Consider the following 17,294-nt stretch of genomic DNA (forward strand, 5'->3'; position numbering starts at 1 on the left):
ACAGATTTTGACCACCCTCATCTCTTTGACCATCCACATCGATGGGCGATTGCAGGAACGACGGATGGAGAGGAAATTCGGAATCCCATGTCCAGGGATTCCACCTCGCCTCCGAGTCATCCCTGAAGTCCCCGATGGTCCCGTGGCCAAGAGAACCCAAGATTTCCCAACCTTCCTCGAGAGTCACCAAGGAGGGACGAGGCACTGTTTCCCGAGCCCGTGCAACTAGGAATGGCTGGGCTGTCGCCAGCGGAACGGCAACACCAGATCAGCACAAGGAGCTGTCTGGATTGCGAGAGTTTGTCATTTTGTGTCTTTCTACCTGATAAAAGACCAGGCTCATGGGTAGGAGTGAGTACTCTGGTGGGCCATATGGGGAAGTTTTCTGCTTCCCTTACTCGTACCCTGTCATTCTGCTGTGGGGAAACCAATCAGAAACTCTCCGGGTCCTTATTGACTCCGGGGCTGATGAGAGCTTTTTGGACACCGCACTGGCTTCTAAGCTGAACATCCCCATTCAGCTACTCTCCATTCCCGTGGATGTTAGAGCGTTGGTCGATCTATAGGTCGGATCACCCATAACACCACTCCCATCAAGCTACGTGTGTCAGGGAATCACAGCGAGACCATTCAGTTCCTGCTCATCAAGTCCCCCCAGATCTCAGTGGTTTTGTGATTCTCCTGGCTCCAGCGACACAACCCACTCATCAACAGGTCTACGGGTGCCATCATGGGCTGGAGTCTGTTCTGCCACGCCCATTGTCTGAAGTCAGTGCAACCTGCCCCGGGGACAAATTCCTGGGTCCTCAGAGGTGGTTCTTGATCTCTCAATTATTCCCACGGAGTACCAGGATCTCCGGGATGTGTTCAGCAAGACTAGGGCCACTTCCCTTCCGGCGCACCGCCCGTATGACTGCGGGATTGACCTTCTCCCTAGCACCATGCCCTCCCGGAGGAGTCTGTACGGAGGACTACATTGGGGACTCCCTAGCTACTGGATTTATCTGTTCCTCTTCCTCTTCCTCTCCCACTGACGCAGGGTTCTTCTTCATGGAGAGGAGAAGACCCTGTGCCCATGCATTGACTACCTGGGACTCAGTGACATCACTGTAAAGAACCGTTATCCGCTACCACTAATTTCCTCGGCCTTCGAGTCGCTCCATGGGGCCACTGTGTTCTCCAAGCTGGATCTACGTAACGCCTACCACCTGTTGTGGATACGAGAGGGGGACGAGTGGAAGACCGCGTTCAACACGGCCAGCGGCCACTACGAATATCTGGTCATGCCCTTAAGCCTCAGCAACACCCCTGCCGTGTTCCAGGCTCTGGTGAATGATGTTCTCCGCAACATGGTGAACCGTTTTGTCTTTGTCTACATTGATGACATCCTCATCTTCTCCCGCTCCCCCCAAGAACACGTGCTCTATGTCCGGCAGGTTCTCCAGCGCCTTCTGAAGAACCAGTTGTTTGTTAAGGCGGAAAAGTGCAAGTTTCATCGCTCCACCATTCCCTTTCTGGGCTACATCATCTCTGCTGGGTGCGTCAAGATGGATCCCAAGAAGGTGAAAGTGGTGGTGGATTGGCCTCAGCCTATGTCTAGGGTGCAGCTGCAACACTTCCTGTGGTTCGCCAACTTTTATCACCCTTTTATCTGGGGTTACAGCACCCAGGCCTCCCCCCTGTCTGCCCTCACCTCTACTAAGTTTCCGTTCACGTTGTGCATGGCTGCGAACCGGGCATTAAGCTGCATCCCTGTGCTTTCTTCTCCCACCGCCTCACCACCACGGAGAGGAATTACGATGTGGGGAATCGGGAGCTTCTCGCGATGAAGATGGCATTTGGAGGAATGGATGCACTGGCTTGAAGGGGCGGAACATCCGTTCATTGTGTTGGACCGACCACAAAACCTGGAGTATCTCCGCACTGCTAAGCGCCTCAACTCCAGGCAGGTGAGATGGGCCCTGCTCTTTACCCGGTTCAATTTTTCCCTTTCCTACCGGCCGGGGTCCAAAAACATCAAGCCGGATGCCCTGTCTCGCTGCTATAACCCCATAGCTACCACCCCGGAGCCCGAGACAATCCTTCCCACCTCGTGCCTGGCGACGGCACTCAGCTGAGGTATCGGGAAACAGGTCTGGGAGGCGCAGCGGTCCCAGTGAACCCTGGGGGGTCCAGATAACCGGAAGTTTGTGCCTGACGCTGTCCACTCCGCGGTCCTGGACTGGGCCCATTCCTCCAGGCTTGCCTGCCAGCCGGGCTCCCGGCAGACCCTGGCCTTTGTGCGACAATGCTTTTGGTGGCCTACCATGGTTCCCGACGTTGCCGCCGCCTGCACGGTCTGTGCGCGAAACAAAACTCCTCGCCTAATTCCAGCTGGCCTCTTCCAACCTCTGCCTGTCCCTCATCGCCCCTGGTCTCACATCTCTTGGACGTTGTCACAGGTCTTCCACCATCTGCTGGCAACACCGCCATCCTGACCGTGGTGGATCGTTTTTCCATGGCTGCCCACTTAATTCCTCTCCCCAAGTTACCCTCTGCCAAGGAGATGGCCCAGCTCATGGTGCAGCACGTCTCCGCCAACACCACCACCTGGAGCGCAGCAGCTGGTGTGGGTGGAATATGCCCGCAACACACTCACCTGATCAGCCACGGGCCTATCACCGTTTGAGTGTTACCTGGGGTCACAGCGCCCGCTCTTCCCTGAGCAGGAACAGGAGGTCGGCATACCTTTTGCCAAGATGTTCGTCCGTTGCTGTCGTCGTATCTGGAGGAGAGCCCGGTCGGTCCTCCTCAAGACCACCTCCAGGTATCTACGATAAGCGGGTCACCATCAGCCGGGTCCCCGGTATTATCTCGGGCAGAAGGTATGGCTATCCACCCGGGATCTGCCCCTCCCGCAAACTCTCCCCCCAGTTTATCGGCCCGTTCCCAATCACCAAGATCATTAGCCCCTCTGCTGTTCGTCTTCTGTTGCCCCGTACCCTTCGTATACATTCCACCTTTCATGTGTCCATAGTCAAATCCTCGTCTCACAGCCCTTTGTCTCCCGTTTTTCCAGTCTATCTTTTCTCGCCCTCCTGGATTTTGACCCTTGCCTGTCCTGACTCAGAGTCCGCCTGCCTGACCACTCTGCCTTACCCTGACCCTGAGTCAGCCTGCCTTCCGGTACCGTTGCCCCACCTCTGGTTTACTGACCCCTGCCTGCCTTGACCTGTCTATTGTCTGCCCCTGCTGGAATATTAAACTATTGTTTACTTGACGTGGTCTGCATTTGGGTCTTACCTTCATACCTGATAGACACGCTCTATGTTTGAATAAAATCACCTGGCAGTGGCTGGGTGGAGGTGGCAGTTGTGGTAGCCACTGCTCTGTCCAGGGTTGGCAAAGGGGTTGTTGCTGGGAAAACTGGGAACCGTGCAGATGCTGGGGCCGGGACTGTAAACCATGGATTGGTGCTGGGACTGGGAAATAGGAACCGAGATCCAGGAACAAGGATTTGGTGCAGGAGACGGGTCCGGATCTGTAGAGGGGAGGAAGGACAACCTGAGGAGCAAGCAGACACACAAGCAAGCCCTAAACCCGGAGGTCAGTGGTGGTACTCCCTTGTGGCCTGCTCGCTCCGGCTGAAGATCTGATGTTTGGTTTTTCCTCGCACCTTTTCCATGTTCTGGTGTTGGGACAAGTGCTAGTGATGGGTTGCTGGCGCTGCTTTGACCATTTCAATGCAGAGGTGCGGGTCATTTGTGTTGTTGGGTGCTTCTTGGCTGTTGACAGGTCTTGGCATGCCTCCCACTGACTGCCTGGGGGAGGGTGATGCAGTATGAGGGGTGAAGGCAGCTCCGTGTCCGGGAGATCTGGGGCAGTAAGGGGATGGGAGGAGGGATCTGGGCCTGTAAGGTCAATAGGGACAAGGGGGTAGGGGGTAGGTCAGGTACAGTAAGGACCAGGGGGGATGGATCAGGGATGGTAAAGAGTGGAGGGAGGTAGGGGGAATGGAGACAGGTATTAGAGGGGAAGCCGGTTTCTTTGAAGGGATAACCTGTTTGGGATAGGGGGCAGCATTTTCACGTTCGGATGAAAAGCGTGGCCAGAGTAAACTTCCTGCTACTCAGGCCCAGAAACGAATATATGCATATTATAGTAGATTTGGATAGAAAACACTCTGAAGTTTCTAAAACTGTTTGAATGATGTCTGTGAGTATAACAGAACTCATATGGCAGGCAAAAACCTGAGAAAAATCCAACCAGGAAGTGGGAAATCTGAGGTTTGTAGTTTTTCAACTCATTGCCTTTCTAATATACAGTGTCTATGGGGTCATATTGCACTTCCTAAGGCTTTCACTAGATGTCAACAGTCTTTAAAACCTTGTTTGAGGCTTCTACTGTGAAGGAGGAGATAATGAGAGCTGTTTCAACCAGATGTCTGGCAGAGTGCCATGAGCTGGTCACACGCATGGCCGTGAGAGCGACCTGCATTCCATTGCATTTCTAAAGACAAAGGAATTCTCCGGTTGAAAGATTATTGAAGATTTATGTTAAAAACATCCTAAAGATTGATTCTATACATCAAAAACAAATGAGGACCAAGGCAATCTTCATATAATTAATTTAGTCATTCTTTTTGATGACCAATTTACCCCTTTTACCAAAGAGCACCTTCTGTCTACCAAATGTACTATTGTGTACTTTAATAGCGCTTCCCTTCCACCTCTTTCTACTGATTCTATACATCGTTTGACATGTTTCTACGAATATAACTGAACTGTTATATAACTTTTTGGACTTTTTGTCTGAACTTTCAGCTGGACTTGCCCGCGCCTCCTGAGTTTGGATTGTGAACTGAACGCGCTAACAAAAAGGAGGTATTTGGACATAAATGATGTACTTTATCGAACAAAACAAACATTTATTGTGTAACTGGGATTCCTTTGAGTGCATTCTGATGAAGGTCATCAAAGGCAAGTGAATATTTATAATGCTATTTCTGACTTCTGTTGACTCCACAACATGGCGGGTACCTGTATGGCTTGTTTTTGTGTCTGAGCGCCTTACTCAGATTATCGCATGGTGTGCTTTTTCCGTATTTTTGAAATCTGACACAGCGGTTGCATTAAGGAGAAGTATATATTTAATTCTGTGCATAACAGTTTTATATTTTATCAAAGTTTATGATGAGTATTTCTGTAAATTCATGTGGCTCTGAAAATTTGGCGGATGTTTTCGAGGCACAACATTACTGACCATAACGCGCCAATGTAAACTGAGATTTCTGGATATAAATATGAACTTTATCGAACAAAACATAAATTTATTGTGTAACATGAAGTCCTATGAGTGCCATCTGATGAAGATCAAAGGTTAGTGATGAATTTGATCTCTATTTCTGCTTTTTGTGACTCCTCTCTTTGGCTGGAAAATGGCTGTATGTGTTTTCGTGACTAGGCTCTGACCTAACATAATCATATGGTGTGCTTTCGCTGTAAAGTATTTTTGAAATCGGACACGATGGGTAGATTAACAAGAAGTTAAGCTTTAATTTGGTGTATTGCACTTGTGAATGTATGAAAGTGAAAAATGTCAAAAAATATTTTTGAATTTCGCGCTCTGCCTTTTCAGCGGAATGTTGTCGAGGGGTTCCAAGAAGAAAAGGAGCTTTGGGGGTTGGGTTTGTTGGAGTTTGGGTTCTAGTGTGGTCTTCTTGTCTGGTATCTTGTTGGTGTTTGGTTTTGTTGTTTTCTTCCTCTTGCTTTTGGTGACTTGTGTCCAGTTTGGATGGCTCCGTTGGGGATGGCCGCCGTTTTAGCTGTACTATTCTTTGTGTTCTTTTGCACTGTTTTAAACTTTTTTGTACATAATGTTTCCATCATTTCCTATGACTGAAAAAAGCTTTTTGACATTAGAACAGTTATTACTCACCTCGGTCTGGACAAAGATTTTTTCTTTAATGAGGCGGACGCGAAGGATATACTGCTCTTCCCAGACCAGGCCCAAATGAGGAGACACAGCTACAGGGGTCGGCAAGCCAGATGCCTGGCGAGAGTATTTAAAAAAATATATATTTCACCTTTATTTAACCAGGTAGGCCAGTTGAGAACAAGTTGAGACCTGGCCAAGATAAAGCAAAGCATTGCGACAAAAACAACAACACAGAGTTACACATAAACAAACGTACAGTCAATAACACAGTATGTGGATAATCCGCCTCTACCCCCATTCGACTGGCGAACGTGCAATCACTGGAGAATAAACTGGATGCGTGCCGTTCGAGATAATTGTATCAACAGGACATTACAAATGGTAAAATCCTGTTTCACCGCGTCGTGGCTGAACAAGGACATAGATAATATACAGTTAGCTGGGTTTTCTGTGCATTGGCAAAACAGAACAGCAGCCTCCAGTAAGATCAGGGGGGTGGTCTGTGTCTCTTTATTAACAACAGCTGGTGCACTCTTTCTAAAAACTGCACTCCATGATCTGTAAAAGGCCACAAACAAGAAATTGCTCACCTAGAGGCTGAGCTCCTAGTGGTCGGGGACTTTAATGCAGGAAAATTGAAATCCGTTTAATCTAATTTCTACCAGCATGTCAAATAAATCTCTAACTCATCTTTACCCCACACAGAGACGCGTACAAAGCTCTCCCTTGCCCTCCATTTGTCAAATCAGACCATAACTCTATCCTCCTGATTCTTGCTTACAAGCAAAAACTCAAACAGGTAGTACCAGTTATGCGCTAAATATGTAAGTGGTCCGATGAAGTGGATGCTAAGCTACAGAACTGTTTTGCTGACACTGACTGGAATATGTTCCGGGATTCATCTGATAGCATTGAGGAGTATACCACATCAGTCACCGGGTTCATTAATAAGTGCATCGACGTCGGCAACACAGTGACCGTACGTACATATCCCAACCAGAAGCCATGGATTACAGGCAACATTCGCACTGAGCTAAAGGATAGAGCTACCGATTTCAACGAGTGGGACACTAACCTGGACGCTTATAATTAATCCTGCTACGCCCTATGATGAACCATCAAACAGGCAAAGCATCAATACAGGACTAAGATCAAATTCTACTACACTGGCTCTGATGCTCGTCGGATGTGGCAGGGCTTGCAAACTATCGCTGACTACAAGTAGAAACACAGCCGTGAGCTGCCCAGTGACAAGCCTATCAGACGAGCTAAATGCCTTCTATTCTCGCTTCGAGGTAAGCAACACTGAACCATGCATGAGAGCATCGGCTGTTCTGGACAACTGTGTGATCTCGCTCTTCGTAGCCGATGTGAGTAAGCAGGTTAAACTGGGTAACATTCACGAGGCCGCAGGGCCAGATGGATTACCAGGACGCATACTCAGAGCATTCGTTGACCAGCCAGCAAGTGTCTTCACTGACATTTTCAATACCTACATGTTTCAAGCTGACCACCGTAGTCCCTGTGCCCAAGAACATCAAGGTAACCTGCCTAAATGACTACTGTCCCGTAGCACTCACTTCTGTAGCCATGAAATGCTTTGAAACTGGTCATGGCTCACATCAACAACTATCATCCCAGAAACCCTGGACCCACTCCAATTTGCATACCGCCCCAACAGATCCACAGACAACGCAATCTCTATTGCACTTCACACAGCCCTTTCCCACCTGGACAAAAGGAACACCTATGTGAGAATGCTGTTCATTGACTACAGCTCAGCCTTCAACACCATAGTGCCCTCCAAGCTCATCACTAAGCCAAGGACCCTGGGATGAACACCTCCCTCTGCAACTGGATCCTGGACTTCCTGATGGGCCGCCCCCAGGTGGTGAGGGTAGTCAACAACACATCCGCCACAAAGCCTCTCAACACAAGGGCCTCTCAGGGGTGCGTGCTTAACCCCCTCTTGTACTTCCTGTTCACCCACGACTGCGTGGCCATGCACGACTCCAACACCATCATTAAGTTTTCAGATGACACGACGGTGGTAGGCCTGATCACCGACAACGGTGAGACAACCTATAGGGATGAGGTCAGAGACCTGGCAGTGTGGTGCGAGGACAACAATTTCTTCCTCAATGTGAGCAAGACAAAGGAGCTGATTGTGGACTACGAGAAAAGGAGGGCAGAGCATGGCCCCATTTACATGGAGGTCAAGATCTTCAAGTTCCTTGGGGCCCACATCACTAAGTACTTATCATGGTCCAAACACACTAACACAGTCATGAGGAAGAGGGCACGACAACGTCTATTCCCCATCAGGAGGCTGAAAGGATTTGCCTTAGGCCCTCAGATTCCCCAAAATTTCTTTCGCACCATCGAAAGCATCCTGACTGGTTGCATCACCGCTTGATATCCGACTGCAAGGCGCTACAGTGCGTTCGGTCCAGTACATCACTGGGATTGAGATCTGCCATCCAGGACCTCTATACCAGGCTGTGTCAGAAGAAGGCCCTAAAAATTGTCATAGACTCCAGCCACCAATGTCATAGACTGTTCTCTCTGCAACCATGCGTCAAGCAGTACCAGAGCGCCAAGTCTAGGAAAAAAGGCTCCTTAACAGCTTCTACCCCCAAGCCATAAGACTGCTGAACAGTTAATCAAAGGGCTACCAGGACTATTTTCATTGACCCCCTTATTTTATTCTTATCTACTATCATTTAATTTGCACTGTTTCTCTTGCACAGGCTCGATGTACACTCACTGTACTCTAACCACACACCCACGTATACTACACTGACAATCCAACACACACACACACACACTGCTGCTACTTTCTGTTTATTATCTATGCAGTGTCACTTTGCCTCTTCAACTACCTCATACCCCTGCACATTGACTCGGTACTGGTACCCCTTGTACTCGATATAGCCTCATTATAGTTATAGTTATTTTTATTGTGTTACTATTTTTTCCTTTAGTTTATTTATTTTTTTGAAACTCTGGATTTTTGGTTAAGGAGCTCGGAAGTAAGCATTTCACAGTATTCGGTGCATGTGACAAATAAAATTTGATTTGAGGTTGGGTCGTCATCACCGTCTGAAAAAGGGGGTTGTGAGGTGAGGCGTTCTTCCGGCTCACCATTGTCTAGGAGTTTGGAAGGGTTGGAGGCAGGGCCATAACCAGGGTTAACCAGGGTTTGAGTTATAGTGAGGTCTCGAAGGGGGGAAGGTGGCATTTTTTTGGAAAAGCTAATTTCCTGCATTTCTTTACAATAAAGAAACGCTAAAATGCTACATGGAGAACAGCAAAAACAAGCAAAAATGACCCCAGCAGTTATCACCTTGGCTGCTGTATGTTCATTCACCTCAGTCGATCTACAAACACATAGCTTATTATCTATACAATTAGAATGTTATCTTCTACTGCCTCTGAAACCCGGATCCGGGATCCCCCCCACACACTGATTAGCATAGCTAGCATAGCTTCACAAGTAGATAGTAGCATCTAAATATCATTAAATCACAAGTCCAAGACACCAGATGAAAAATACAGATCTTGTGAATAAAGCCACCATTTCAGATTTTTAAAATGTTTTACAGGGAAGACAAAATATGTAAATCTATTAGCTAAACACGTTAGCAAAATACACCACTTTTCTAACTCCATCAGTTTCTTACTACTTCAGGTGCTATCACCAATTCGGCTAAACTAAGATATTGATAGCCACTAACCAAGAAAAAAACTCTTCAGATGACAGTCTGATAACATATTCATGGTATAGGATAGTTTTTGTTAGAAAAAAGTGCATATTTCAGGTAGAAATCACAGTTCTACATTGCAGCTGCAATCTGAAATAGTGTTGGAAGCAGCCGGAATAATTACTGAGACCGACGTCAATTACCAAAAGAATCTTCCTAAAACACTTCAGAAAAATAGACAGCCTACAGCAATCGAAAGACACAGATCTTGTGAATCCAGAGAATATTTCAGATTTTCTAAGTGTTTTACAGCGAAAACACAATATAGCATTATATGAGCGTACCACAATAGCCAGAATCACAACCGCATTTACCAGCTGTAAATGTTAGCGATCGTAACAACCCAACAAAAGATATATAATTTGACTAACCTTGATATAACTCATCAGATGACAGACCTGTAACATCATATTACACAATGCATATAGCTTTTGTTCGAAAATGTGGATATTTAGCAGCACAAATCGTGGTTATACTATGTAATCACTACAAACATTGCATGTATTCTGGCCGGCGCCATTTTGGATTAGCGCCTATTCTTATAAAAATACTATTCATAAACTTGACTAAAAAATATAAGTTGGACAACAATCGAAAGATAAATTAGTTCTTAATGCAATCGCTATGTTAGATTTTTAAAATTAACGTTACTAGACATATAGTGTGCGTTGCAGCCAGACCAGTGCCTGCAAAAGTGGCGCGCAAACACTATGACATTTTTCCAAATAAATACATAATAACATCATAAATAGTTCCTACTTTTGGACGAGCTTCCATCAGTATCTTGGGCAATGTGTCTTTTCTTCAAAAGAATAGTTGCTTTGTTGTAAAACGTCCTCTTCACCTTTGGAACTAGCTGCTACCATTAGCTATGTCGCACACACATGCCCAAATCCTCAAACTAGATACAAAGGAAATTCAGAAAAATAGCACTATACTCGCATAAACTGATATAAATCGGTTTCAAATAACATCGTTATGATGTTTCTAACACCTATATTTAATTAAATTACAGACGGATACATCTCTGGTCGATAACTGAGCGTTCCAAAATTTCATCCTGAGTTCTTGCCCTGCGCCACGACGAACGAGACAAAGAAAGGTACTCTCGTTCCATCCGGCTTTATAACCTCGGACAGCTACGTAGACAGACCATTCCACTTCTCATTGGTTACTGACATCCAGGGGAAGGCGGGTGCAGTTCAATTCCAGCCATAGGATATACACAGGCTTTAAAACTGAACCCAGATCAGAGGATAATTCTCAGACCTTCGCAAGTCATGTCAGGATTTTTGCTGTAGAGGGCGTTCTGGGTCACCCACAGACATAATTAAAACGGTTTTAGAAACTAGGCAGTGTTTTCTATCCAATATTAGTAAGGATATGCATATTGTACGATCAAGAATTGAGCAATAGGCCGTTTAATTTGGAGACTAAAATATGCTAATGCAGAACAGCACCCCCTATAGTTGCAAGAAGTTATACCCCTGTACGGGGGGAAATATGAGAAATGATTCAGCGACTGTTCAGTCAGTTGTAATGATGAATTGCATAAAATCCTCAACTCTTTACATAGATATCTCTTTTCTCAAATTACATAGCATTGACATTTGTTTTCCTAGGCATTACTAATCAAGCGCTGCACAAACAGACATCAATGGAGCACACAAATTGTCGTATTATTACATTCACATTAATTATTCGAATATTACTTATGATTCTGAATTAATATCAGTGATTTAGTGGTAAAAAAAGTGGCTAATGGATAAGACGAACAACAACCGATATAAACTAAAACGTACACATTTTTAGGACTGTATTGTGTACAAGATGGCACCGGAGGAGATGGCCGCCGTTTTACGGTCTCATAACCAATTGTGCTATTATGTGTTTTTTTTTGCGAAATTTGTAAATTATTTTGTACATAATGTTTCTGCTACCGTATCTTACGGCAGAAAAGAGCTTCTGGATATCAGGACAGCGATCACTCACCTCGGATTAGACAAAGATTTTTCAACAACAACAACAAGCAGGACTCACAGGATATCCTCCAAACACCCCACAGGGCCGACATCCCAATTATTCGCAAAAGGAAGCGACGCAGAGGACGAAGAGACGGATGCCTCGTCCGGACCCGCAGAAGGCGAGTGGGAAAGCTGCCGTTACCGTCAATACAACTCGCCAACGTGGATCATTGGACAATAAACTAGACGAGGTACGATCACGAATATCCTACCAACGGGACAACAAAAACTGTAATATCCTATGTTTCACGGAATCGTGGCTGAATGACGACATGGATATTCAGCTAGCGGGTTATATGCTGCACCGGCAAGATAGAAGAGCACACTCCGGTAAGACGAGGGGATGTGGTCTGTGCATATTTGTAAACAACAGCTGGTGCACGAAATCTAAGGAAGTCTCTAGATTTTGCTTGCCTGAAGTAGAGTATATTGTGATAAATTGCAGGCCACACTACTTGCCTAGAGAGTTCTCAACTATACTTTTCGTGGCTGTTTATTTACCACCACAAACAGATGCTGGCACTAAGACCGCACTCAGTCAGCTGTATAAGGAAATAAGCAAACAGGAAACCACTCACCCAGAGGCGGCGCTCCTAGTGGCCTGAGACTTTAATGCAGGGAAACATAAATCAGTTCTACCAAATCTCTATCAACATGTTAAATGTGCAACCAGAGGGGAAAAAATTCTAGATCACCTGTACTCCACACACAGAGATGCGTACAAAGCTCTCCCTCGCCCTCCATTTGGCAAATCCGACCACAATTCTATCCTCCTGATTCCTGCTTACAAGCAAAAAAGTAAAGCTGGAAGCACAAGTGTCTCGGTCTATAAAAAAATGGTCAGATGAAGCAGATGCTAAACTACAGGACTGTTTTGCTATCACAGACTGGAACATGTTCCGGGATTCTTCTGATGACATTGAGGAATACACCACATCAGTCACGGGCTTTACCAATAAGTGCATTGAGGACGTTGTCCCCACAGTGACTGTATGTACGTACCCCAAACAGAAGCCATGGATTACAGGCAACATTCACACTGAGCTAAAGGGTAGAGCTGCCGCTTTCCAGGTACGGGACTCAAACCCGGAAGCTTACAAGAAATCCCACTATGCCCTGCGACGAACCATCAAACAGGCAAAGCGTCAGTACAGGGCTAAGATTGAATCAAACTACACCGGCTCTGACGCTCGTCGGATGTGGCAGGGCTTGCAAACTATTACAGACTACAAAGGAAGCACAGCCGCGAGCTGCCCAGTGACACGAGCCTACCAGACGAGCTAAACCACTTCTATACTCGCTTCGAGTCAAGCAACACTGAGGCATGCATGAGAGCATCAGCTGTTCCGGATGGCTGTGTGATCACGCTCTCAGTAGCCGACGTGAGTAAGACCCTTAAACAGGTCAACATACACAAGGCTGCGGGGCCAGACGGATTACCAGGACATGTGCTCCGGGCATGTGCTGACCAACTGGCAGGTGTCTTCACTGACATTTTCAACATGTCCCTGATTGAGTCTGTAATACCAACATGCTTCAAGCAGACCACCATTGTCCCTGTGCCCAAGAACACAAAGGCAACCTGCCTAAATGACTACAGACCCGTAGCCCTCACGTCCGTAGCCATGAAGTGCTTTGAAAGGCTGGTAATGGCTCACATCAACACCATTATCCCAGAAACCATAGACCAACTCCAATTTGCATACCGCCCAAACAGATCCACAGATGATGCCATCTCTATTGCACTCCACACTGCCCTTTCCCACCTGGACAAAAGGAACACCTATGTGAGAATGCTATTCATTGACTACAGCTCAGCGTTCAACAGCATAGTACCCTCAAAGCTCATCACTAAGCTAAGGAACCTGGGACTAAACACCTCCCTCTGCAACTGGATCCTGGACTTCCTGACGGGCCGCCCCCAGGTGGTGAGGGTTGGTAGCAACACATCTGCTACGCTGATCCTCAACACTGGCTCTCAGGTTGAGAGCGTCAAATTCCTTGGTGTCCACATCAATAACAAACTAGAATGGTCCAAAACACACCAAGACAGTCGTGAAGAGGGCACGACAAAGCCTATTCCCCCCCAGGAAACTAAAAAGATTTGGCATGGGTCGTGAGATCCTCAAAAGGTTCTACAGCTGCAACATCGAGAGCATCCTGACCGGTTGCATCACTGCCTGGTATGGCAATTGCTCGGCCTCCGACCGCAAGGCACTTCAGATGGTAGTGCGTACGGCCCAGTACATCACTGGGGCAAAGCTGCCTGCCATCCAGGACCTCTACATCATGCGGTGTCAGAGGAAGGCCCTAAAAATTGTCAAAGACCCCAGCCACCCCAGTCATAGACTGTTCTCTCTACTACCGCATGGCAAGCGGTACCGGAGTGGCAAGTCTAGGACAAAAAGGCTTCTCAACAGTTTTTACCCCCAAGCTATAAGACTCCTGAACAGGTAACCAAATGGTTACCCGGAATATTTGCATTGTGTGCCCCTCCCAACCCCTCTTTTACACTGCTGCTACTCTCTGTTTATCTTATATGTATAGTCACTTTAACTATACATTCATGTACGTACTACCTCAATTGGCCCGACCAACCAGTGCTCCCGCACATTGGCTAACCAGGCTATCTGCATTGTGTCCCACCACCCGCCAACCCCTCTTTTTACGCTACTGCTACTCTCTGTTCATCATATATGCATAGTCACTTTAACCATACCTCAATAAGCCTGACTAACCGGTGTCTGTATTTAGCCTTGCTACTCTTATTTTCAAATGTCTTTTTACTGTTGATTTATTTCTTTACTTACCTACACACACACTCACACACAACACACACACACATTTTTCGCACTATTGGTTAGAGCATGTAAGTAAGCATTTCACTGTAAGGTCTACACCTGTTGTATTCGGCGCACGTGACAAATACACTTTGATTTGATTTTGATTTGAAGATAGGCCATGTGGAGATGTTCATATTGAAACACATTGTTCTATAAGATTAGTACAGATTTTCTCAGTGACCCCACATGGGGCACCGACCCCAAGTTTGGGAACCACTGTACTAACCTCTTTCTCTGCTTTCTCCCTCTCTCTGTCTCCTCTGCTTCCTCCTGCTTGCATGGCAGCCTGCCTCAGCCTCACCACTGAGCACCACATCACTGTCTGTCTCAGTAGCCTACTTTGTTATGCAAAGTAATTATGAGAACTTAGTAACCAATTTATTTATCCTGCTGAGGCAGGCTCTGTTTCAAGTTAGCTTCTTACTTCATCCTTCTAGCTAGCTAAGTAATACTCGCCAGAGCCTTTGCCGGCAGCTAGCCATCTGACTGACATACAGTTGAAGTCGGAAGTTTACATACACCTCAGCCAAATACATTTCAACTCAGTTTTTCACAATTCCTGACATTTAATCCTAATAAAAATGCCCTCTCTTAGGTCAGTTAGGCTCACCACTTTATTTAAGAATGTAAAATGTCAGAATAATAGTAGAGAGAATGATTTCTCTCAGCTTTTATTTCTATCATCACATTCCCAGTGGGTCAGAAGTTTACATACACTCAATTAGTATTTGGTAGCATTGCCTTTAAATTGTTTAACTTGGGTCAAACGTTTTGGGTAGCCTTCCACAAGCTTCCCACAATAAGTTGGGTGAATTTTGGCCCATTCCTCCTGACAGAGCTGGTGTAACTGAGTCAGGTTTGTAGGCCTCCTTGCTCGCACATGCATTTTCAGGTCTGCCCACACATTTTCTATAGGATTGAGGTCAGGGGTTTGTGATGGCCACTCCAATACCTTGACTTGTTGTCCTTAAGCCATTTTGCCACAACTTTGGAAGTTTGCTTGGGGACATTGTCTATTTGGAAGATCCATTTGCGACCAAGCTCTAACTTCCTGACTGATATCTTGAGATGTTGCTTCAATTTATCCACATAATTGTCCTCCCCCATGATGCCATCTATTTTGTGAAGTGCACCAGTCCCTCCTGCAGGAAAGCACCCCCACAACATGATGCTGCCACCCCTGTGCTTCACGGTTGGGATGGTGTTCTTCAGATTGCAAGCCTCTCCATTTTTCCTCCAAACATAACAATGGTCATTATGGCCAAACAGTTCTATTTTTGTTTCATCATACCAGAGGACATTTCTCCAAAAAGTACGATCTTTGTCCCCATGTGCAGTTGCAAACCGTAGTCTGGCTTTTTTATGGCGGTTTTGGAGCAGTGGCTTCTTCCTTGCTGAGCGGCCTTTCAGGTTATGTCGATATAGGACTAATTTTACTGTGGATATAGATACTTTTGTACCTGTTTCCTCCAGCATCTTCACAAGGTCCTTTGCTGTTGTTCTGGGATTGATTTGCACTTTTCACACCAAAGTACGTTCATCTCTAGGAGACCGAACGCGTCTCCTTCCTGAGCGGTATGACGGCTGCGTGGTCCCATGGTGTTTATACTTGCGTACTGTTTGTACAGATGAACGTGGTACCGTCAGGCATTTGGAAATTGCTCCCAAGAATGAACCAGACTTGTGGAGGTCTACAATTCTTTTCCTGAGGTCTTGGCTGATTTCTTTAGATTTTCCCATGTCAAGCAAAGAGGCACTGAGTTTGAAGGTAGGCCTTGAAATACATCCACAGGTATACCTCCAATTGACTCAGGCTAATTGACATAATTTATCAGAACCTTCTAAAGCCATGACATAATTTTCTAGAATTTTCCAAGCTGTTTAAAGGCACAGTCAACTTAATGTATGTAAACTTCTGACCACTGGAATAGTGATACTGTGAATTATAATTGACTTGTGTCATGCACAAAGTAGATGTCCTAACCGACTTGCCAAAACTATAGTTTGTTAACAAGAACTTTGTGGAGTGGTTAAAAAACAAGTTTTAATGACTCCAACCTAAGTATACGTAAAATTCCAACTTCAACTGTATAAGTGACTACCAGTTGTGCACTCATTCTCCGTTTTTTGTTTGTTTGGGGGAATTGGAAACACCGTCAGCAGCGTCTCAAGTTTTGCCTACTTCTCTAGTGAAACGGCTCCGACCTGGGGTAATTTGTTTCACTTCTCAGGCCCTCAGGCCTTAGGCCTGTGCCAAGAGAGGGCGGAGTTAGCCGTTTGAGAGAGTGGTGTTATGGTGTTGGCCCTTACCCTGCTGGCGTAGGAACTGGGGCAGGTTCTGAAGAAATAGCTCCTCTGACTAACTAGACTGTCTACCACATACCATGCATTGTGTACTGTATGTATGTATGTATGTATGTATGTATGTATGTATGTATGTATGTATGTATGTATGTATGAATGTATGCATGCGTGCTTGCCACAGGAGGTTGGTGGCACCTTAATTGGGGAGGATGGGCTTGTGGTAATGGCTGGAGTGGAATGGTATCAAATACATGGTTTCCATGTGTTTGATGCCGTTCACGCCGTTCCAGCCATTATTGTGAGCCGTCCTCCCCTCAGCAGCCTCCACTGGTGCATGCGTACATGTGTGTGTGCTTGTGCGTTCGTGCATGGGCATGTGTGTGTGTTACGAAACACTGTTTTTGCCTCAGTGAGATCAGTACTGGGTTCAGGTTAGGATAAGG

General features: G+C 46.1%; 1 protein-coding gene across 1 annotated transcript in view; it reads left to right on the forward strand.

The window, feature by feature from the left end:
• The window catches only part of LOC129865524 (ATP-sensitive inward rectifier potassium channel 10-like), a 37,549-nt gene that overhangs the window by 12,525 nt on the left and 7,730 nt on the right, over positions 1-17,294 (forward strand). The gene's annotated exons all lie outside the window — the stretch shown is intronic.

This window comes from Salvelinus fontinalis, chromosome 11 (assembly GCF_029448725.1).
Source record: "Salvelinus fontinalis isolate EN_2023a chromosome 11, ASM2944872v1, whole genome shotgun sequence".
Lineage (NCBI taxonomy): Eukaryota > Metazoa > Chordata > Actinopteri > Salmoniformes > Salmonidae > Salvelinus > Salvelinus fontinalis.